This window comes from Gavialis gangeticus, unplaced genomic scaffold (genome assembly GCF_001723915.1).
Source record: "Gavialis gangeticus isolate Ggan-Ray unplaced genomic scaffold, GavGan_comp1, whole genome shotgun sequence".
In the NCBI taxonomy this organism is placed as follows: domain Eukaryota; kingdom Metazoa; phylum Chordata; order Crocodylia; family Gavialidae; genus Gavialis; species Gavialis gangeticus.
In genome coordinates this window covers 97,717,201-97,725,180 of record NW_017728992.1, presented here as the reverse complement: position 1 = coordinate 97,725,180, position 7,980 = coordinate 97,717,201, and the positions used below count along the sequence as shown (strand labels likewise).

Below are 7,980 nucleotides of genomic sequence, written 5' to 3'. Positions count from 1 at the left end.
TGCTCCAGAACCTGGGATAGTCTCTTGGGCTATAACAAAGGTCTCATTAAACCTCTTGACTTCAGAGTGCTGCCAGGAAAGGAGTCCAAGCAGGATTTGGCCTCAGCTGTGTCATCCAGCAGGACTCAGGGTGCTACTAGTCCTCTGTGACCAAGTAGCAGAGGACATAGGTCTGGCTCTAGCTCTACACAGCCAGACCCCCAGAGCGCAGCTAAAGCAGGACAGGTTATTAGTCCTGGACAGTCCTAACTCAGTTCCTGAAGTGTCAGCCAAGATGGCAGTCACTACGTTTGCTCTGGTCATACTTACAGTCAGCAGCAATGAAGCTACTAAAGATTGAGAGGGACACCACATGGCTTGCCATTGGTCTTGAGTTCGGAACCCACAAGGGAAATAGAGACAGGGTGCAGGGGAGAAGAGCGCAACCTCAGTGACCTCTGCACTCCCTGTTCTCATTGCCCCTTCCAGGGTTTGGAACAGTGAAACCCCTGTGTCACTTGCAGTCTCTTCTCCTTAATGAGCAGACTGAGACAGTAGAACACTTGACATTGTTCTCTGGTCTCAGCAGCTCTGGTACCAGAGAAAAGGGCCAATGTGGTCCCCATTTACAAGAAGAGGAGAAAGGAGGACCCCGGCAACTATAGGCCAGTCAGTCTTACTTCGGTCCTTGGGAAGACCTTGGAGAAAATCATCAAGGAGCACATCTGCAAGGGCCCAGCAGGGGAGGTAATGCTCAGGAGCAACCAACATGGGTTCATTGAGGGCAGATCCTGCCTGACCAACTTGGTTTCCTTTTATGATCAGGTCACAAAGTCCTTGGATGAGGCTGTTGAGGTCGATGTCATCTTCCTGGACTTTAAGAAGGCCTTTGATATTGTTTCCCACCACATTCTCTTAAAAAAACTAGCATTGATGGGTGTCAAATTGGCTAGATGGTCACACCCAGAGAGTGGTGGTGGATGGGTAATTTTCAACATGGAGGGATGTGGGCAGTGGAGTCCCCCAGGGCTTGGTCTGCGGGCCTGTACTGTTCAACGTCTTTATCAGTGATCTGGATGTGGGTGTGGAAAGCACGCTGTCCAAATTAGCTGACGACACCAAGATGTGGGGTGAGGTGGGCATGCTGGAGGGGAGGGACAGCTAGATCTAGACAGGTTACAGAGGTGGGCAGATGAGAATAGGATGGATTTCAATGCAGACAAGTGGAAGGTGCTGCATCTAGGGAGAAGGAACCAGCAACACACCTATAAGCCGGGGAACACCCCTCTTGTCAAAACAGTGGCAGAAAGGGATCTTGAAGTCATTGCTGACTCCAGGATGAACATGAGCCGCCAATGCGAGAAAGCAGTTAGTAAGGCTAACTGCACCTTGTCTTGCATCTACAGATGCATCACAAGCAGGTCCAAGGAGGTGATCTTTCCCCTCTATGCAGTGTTGGTCAGGCTGCAGTTAGAGTACTGCATCTAGTTCTGGGCACCACACTTCTAGAGGGATGTGGCTAGCACTGAGAGGATCCAGAGGAGGGCCACTCACATGGTCAGGGGGCAGCAGGCCAGGCCCTATGAAAGAGGTTGAAGGGCTTGAATCTATTCAGCCTCCACAAGACAAGGCTGAGAGGGGATCTGGTGGCCATTTAAAAACTCACCAGGGGAGACCAGCGGGAATTGGGTGAGGCTCTGTTCCCCTGGGCACCGCCGGGCTTTACCAGAAATAACAGCCACAAATTGTTAGAGAGAAGGTTCAGGCTGGACATCAGGAGACATTACTTTACAGTTAGGGCTCCCAGGCTCTAGAATGCACTCCCAAGGGAGGTGGTGCTGTCTCCTACCTTGGGGGTCTTCAAGAGGAGGCTGGACAGATATTTGGCTGGGTTGTTATAACCCTGGCACTCGTTCCTGCCCGGGGCACAGGGTTAGACCTGTTGACCTGTTTAGGTCCCTTCCGACCCTAAGCACGATGAAATGCTGTGCATTATCACATACCTGTGGGAAGAAGGGAAGGGATTCTCCACAGTCCCATCTGGATGGTGATGAAAGTGTGGAATGGATCTTAAATTCCCAATTCCTATGAGTTGAACCAGAGTCTTCCTGAGCCCCAGGAGACAACACTGCAATCACAGCAAGAGCCAAGAACTCAAAGGTCCAAACCATAAACAAGAGGGGATCCTGATTTCCAAGTCCCTTTAGCAGCACAGCTGCTCTTGACTAGATGCACACCACAGGGTTGATTGTTCTGGTTCTAATTCACTATGACAAAAGGATTTGCATGGACCTGCCCCATCAGTTGAGCTTAACTAAAGGGAGACAATGTGGCCACCACCCATTTTATTCTTTTTGGACAACCCGAGAGGTCACCAGCAGAGTGGGGCTTTGCGCTGCCATCAGCTGGGTGTGCCTGGCTAATGGGACTTAGATCTGCTGGGCCTCAGCATAAGTGGTACAGGATCAGCCTCCCTTTACCTGGTTGTGTAGGGCCAAGCAGATGCTCTTGACTTTTTCACTGGGGAGAAGGGCTTAAAAATCATAGGTCACCTCCAAGATCTGGCACAGACTCTGTAACAGAAGGTGACAGTCAGAGGGAGGGTTAGGGAGGAGAATCGTGGAGTGACAAAGAGCAGAAAATTAGTGAGTGAGGAAAAAATACCTCAATGCCCCATGCTCAGTGCTTTCTTGCTTTGGTGCTGGAAGTTTCTACGTCTGCAACTCTGACCACACCACACCACACCACACCACACCACACCACACCACACCACACACTGTGCTGTTTGAACTCCTGCCCAGTACCCTGAATACCCCCCACACCTGGTTTACCACTCTGGAGATTCAGATTCCTTTCAAAGAATGCCAGGAAGAAAGTGGGTCCCACAGCCCACGGTAGCATAGGCCCCAGAAGTGACTGCAAAGTCAGGACCAGCCAGCATCTGCCCACACAGCCCCAGGGACACAGGACAAGGGAGCAGGGAGCTGAAGTGGGGTTCTCCCCTCAGGTAAACCTGTGCAGTTTCAGGGGGCTGTGCAAGTGCAAACAAAGAGTCCTGTCTCACCCAGGAGAGACACGCTTCACAGGCAGTGGGGTGGTAGCCCTCCACTTCTATAACCCATAGAAGGGAGCCCCAAATCTCCATGTTTTAAACTGTCAGGCTCTGACCATAATCCCTGTACTCCACAAGAGACAACCTCCTATCCTCCCTACCCCAGGGAGTTTTGAGAGACCAAGCCCAGGGGGAGCAGAGCAAAACTCAGCTGAAAGGAGTGGTCCAGTAGTTAATTTTGTCTCCCCTTATCAGACTTCCCAGAAAATGGAAGTAGCATTCACAACACACCCATGATCTACAGAGTTTAGCCCCTGAAGGCAGGCGAGGCTGATTCATTAAGGAGTCTTGAACTGCATCAGGAAAGCTGCAAAATAGCTACAGAGTTCCTAGGGCAATCCGTACACACATGTGTGCCAGTGCGCACTTCCACACATACAGACACACACAGGTCAATGCTGGTTTCCCAGGTGGCATCTCGCCATGGTGACATGAAAATTTTTGACCCCTCCCTCATACTGCTGCAGGAGACAGGGGAGCTTCTCAAAAATAGTATCATGATACCCTTCATGGTAGAGAAGGAGGCCCAATGTGGGTCCCAGCACCTTGACCACAGCCTGCTGCAGCTGCACAGAGGGAAGGCAGGACTGAGTCCCTCTGACAGACTTCCTGGGAGGTTTCTCTGGATCAGCAAGAGGCACAGCTTTTCACCTCAGGACAGAGCAGACCAGCCCCATCTGCATGGTTCCCACCTACAGCAGCTGGAAGGTGTGGTGGGATATGGCCCTGGGGACTGGTTCATGGATCACACCTCCTAACAGTATGGATGTGCCCAGGTTTATGTTCAGTGACAGCAAACTCCACCTTGGGCCATCCCCCTAGGCACCAAAGGAATCATGCTTGGAAGGACCTGGCCGCTATCCCAGTGCTCACTGGCACCCATTAGCACACACAACTGCACACTGGCTGATTCTCAGGCAGGTGATATGATCCCCTTGAGACTGGGTAGTACCTGCTTGGACTGCACAGACAGCTAGACATAGTGACACGTGACAGCTGTGCTACAGAGCTAGAAAGATAGCAGCCCTCACCTCTAGGTCCTTGCTGGTCAGCCACCTGGTGCTCATGAGATTAAAAAGGGAGCACATAGAAACAGTAAGCAGCTGCCCACATGCTGGGGAATGGGCTCTCATTCCTGACTTGGAATGCTTTCCACAACTGCAGAAGGGGATAAAAGACAAAAGGTTTGCACAGGAACATTGGAATGAGGAGGTTCTGCTGCAGCAGCAGGACATGCAGGCCTGGTGGCCATGACAATCTCCCAGCACCCTCTGTGCTGCTCAGGGCAGATGGAGAATTTGGGACAGGTGGAGCAGGCACCAGGGACTACAGCTAGGATTCAATCTGCTCCATCTGTCTCTGGTCCAAGAGCCTCAGGGCCTAGAGGCAGCTCCAGCCTTGGTGACAGCTTCTGGGAAATACTCTGCGAAAGTCATAAAAGGCCCAATCTTGCTAACTGCTCAGAGCTTCCAGCCAGCCCTGGTTTCTCTGCTCGTGGTTGGATCAGGCCCAGGAAGTGCAGTGGAGGCCCCACTTACCAGTGTGGGACACTCCAGTGGGATCCACGCTCTGTGTTATGCACCTGCAGGAAGTGCCGGCACTCACCTCTACACAACACTGGCTTCGTCTTATTGGTCTCCACCAGCCCCAGCACAAAATGCAACTTGCTGAGCATCAGCATGAGGACAGGAGGGAGGCAGACCTCCGTGCTGAAGGAGGGAGGGGAGGATAGATTGTGCTGTTAGAGACATTCCTGTCCACCTTCATCCCTCACGCTCAGGCACATGGCTGGGCTGCCTGCTGTGGCCTCCCCAGCCAGGCGATGCTGGGTGAGCAGCCAAAGGGGCTTTGAAGATGTCAGAGAAACCCCACAGGGACCTCCCCTATGTAGGGCAATTTTCTGTCTGCTGTCCCTCCCATGCCAAGATTTAGGGGAGGAGGAAGGAGTGGAGGGCATGTTGGGGAGGGGCAGGGCTCCTGTCCACCTGATCTCCACTCCTTCCTGTCCTGAAGGCCCTTCCAGCTGTGACAGAAGTTAGTGCTGGCACCTTAGAGCTGGGTCTTTGGGTCCCAAATCCAGCTCAGTTGTGGTGGTCACATAAGACAGAAGTGGTATTCATCCCCTCCCTGTGCAATCCCTGATCAGAGCCTGGAAGCAAGGGATGCAATGCTGTATGATAGGCTGAGGCTAGGTTGCCTGGCATAATCATGAAGAAAAGGGGTGGAAGCTTCATGATGCCCATGTGACTCTGCAGCTCATACATCACCTCATTGTAAAAGGTGCCAGCAAGTGCCACAAGGGTTTTTTTCTGCAGCCTACTGCAGTTCATCATTTTCTTGCTAAAAGAAAAAAAGAAAACTGGAGGAGACACCTGATGCACAGTTTATACAGTGGTGAGTCAGGCTGGGGCTAAAGTTACCTCCTGTGAAAGGGATGGAGAATGATGCATTACCCTCAGGTTCTCCAGTGGCCACTCCCTTAAGTCCATTTCATCCTTGGGTCACCCTTGGCTTCAAGCAAACTGTCTCCCTCCCCACCTACCAGCCACACACTGTAATAGCTGTTCCTGAATTCACCAAGTCCCCCTAATAATTCCTTGAATGAAATCCCTCACTCATAAATTCCAACTGAAACACTTGGATGAACAGTATTTCAGCTCTGGTTGGCTGGCCAACTGCAGAATTCACCTGGGCTGTAGGACACAGCTTCAGCATGGACCAGAAAACTTCCTGGGCAATGCTGTCCCCAGCAAAACACCTATGCACTCTGGTCTTTCTCAGCAGAGGAGCTGCCTCATGTTTCAGAGCAGCTCAACACTTAGATGGATCCTGCCTGTGCTCCCTAGAAACATCTGGAGGAGATCTGTCTTGAGCAAGGCTGCAGCCTCTAACCAGGAGATACACTGTAGGCTCAAGTTACATTGGACCAAACAAACTGGGTATAGGCTAAGGTCTTGTGACGAGAAACTGGGCAAAGCTCACTCACCTGGGTCTCCCTCATGTCTTTGGAGGCCAAGTGAATGATCCTCCTGACAAGGCTCCCATCCAGGCCCTTTGTGTCTCCCTGCAAGACTTTCTCCAGGCTGGATAAATGGTTACTCTTGTCTCCTGAGAACACACCAAGAAAGAGAACAATGGTGTGGGGTTTCTTTTGGGACCAGTACCAGATCATCCAGGACTATGATGTTTAACATCAACTACCCAGAATTAAAGGAGCTCTGAAAGGGAACTTGCTTCCTGGACAGGAACACAACCTGGGTGTCTTGGGCTGGTCCTTTCATGCAGATGTTTCACAGCTGGCACTAACAAGGGAGGAGTGTCAGGCACTGTGAGGGCAGAGTGGTGGGAGACAGACATACGATCAGAAAGGCAGTCAGATGCATCATAGGCACTTTTGCCCCAGTGCACTGGAGAGGTGGGAGTGACTGACACATATTTCCTTCAGAGAGGGGGATACTTGGGGAGTAACAAGGTGCTGCCAAGTGAACCTGAGCAGCAAATTTAGCAGGGTTTTTGCCAGGCAAAATGCTGCCAAAAACCATGGTATGATTGGTTATGTTACTGAAGGAAGAAAGGAGTTGAAATACTTATGAACTAGCTTCCTCAAACTCAGCCGAGGCATACTTGGATGGCAGCTAATCAGGTGGGGAAAATGTGTTGCCCAGGATCTAGACAGAGACTCTGCACCCTTGTCTGTATTCCCAGCTCTTTTCCTGACTTGCTGTGGGACAGTGGGCAAGTCACTTCACTTCCTGGGCCACAAGGCTGAGGCTTTCCAGGCTCACGAGGCTGTTGGGAAACTATATTTCATGTGAGCTCAGTCCTGTGTGATACCTGGAGGAAGACGCTAAAGAGGCTCACAGCATTATCTGCAGGATGAGAGCTTGTTTGAATGTGGCTTATACCATATCTACTATCCACTGGGGAGGGGGAGATGGTGCCTATGTGAGCATACCCTGATATCATAGTGACATCACAATATAACAATGGCATGTTGTATTGTGATCTTTAATAGGAGAAGAGGAATGGAAAAGATACAGTAGATGGGCAAGGACCAGTTTTAGCTGGGGTCCCACCGTGTACAGCCTCGCTGCAAGTAGTCTGACTCAGGAAGGGAAATGCTTAGGGCAGCCATGTGATACAGAGCCACTGCCCTACCTCCTCCTGTTGGAGTCTCTCTAGCAGAATGCCCACAGTAATAGCCAGCTCCATGTCTGATGCCAGGCCAGACCCTGGGGCAGGGTTGCCCTTAGCTTTATCCTTTAGGCACCTCCCTGCAGAGGCATCACTGGTGAAAACACCTGAAATGGAGAAAAAGGATTCTGCTGATATACCTGTGAGAAATCATGCTGGTCTCTTTCATCACCACCCACTAGCAGCTCTGCTGGAGCCAAACCCTGGGGCTTGGCTACAAAGGAAATGTTTCCTAGCACGGCAATAATGGGAGAGCTCTCCAGGCTATCCTCCTGGGTTTAGGCAGCTGATACTGCCAAAGAGGCACTTTTCTTAGTGCAAATTAGGTCTGCCAAAAAGCCCTTCTTTGCCAGTAGGATGGAGATGATGCTCTGGTGTCGGCTAGCATCAGAATGTAAAAATCTATAATCATCATTCCTGTGTGCAATGGCTGCAGCTGTACCAGCCAGAGGGGCTAAAGTGGACCTGGTCAGGGAGGAAGATGTGTCTTCCCCTTTTGCTTGCTCTATTATGCTAAAAGATTTGTTTGCAAAATGACCCAGACAGTTGGAAGGGGAAATTACTGTGACCTTTGTTTTCAGGAAAATAAGGGAAAGTCCTGCAGACAGTAACAGTTCTTTTCTTCTTGACAATTAGTTGGATACTTGGGATCACACGCACAATGATGGTTTAGAGCCAAAGTTTCTGAAAGCCTA

At 50.9% G+C, this 7,980-nt stretch overlaps 1 long non-coding RNA gene across 1 annotated transcript; it reads right to left on the bottom strand.

Annotated features, from left to right (window-relative positions):
* Window positions 1-5,400: 5,400 nt before the first annotated feature.
* LOC109299621 lies at window positions 5,401-6,423 on the bottom strand. Its single transcript, XR_002097938.1, has 2 exons — window positions 6,078-6,423; window positions 5,401-5,431 (listed from the first exon to the last, which is right to left on the bottom strand). It is a non-coding gene; the product is annotated as an uncharacterized LOC109299621 (long non-coding RNA).
* Between the last annotated feature and the right edge of the window lie 1,557 nt (window positions 6,424-7,980).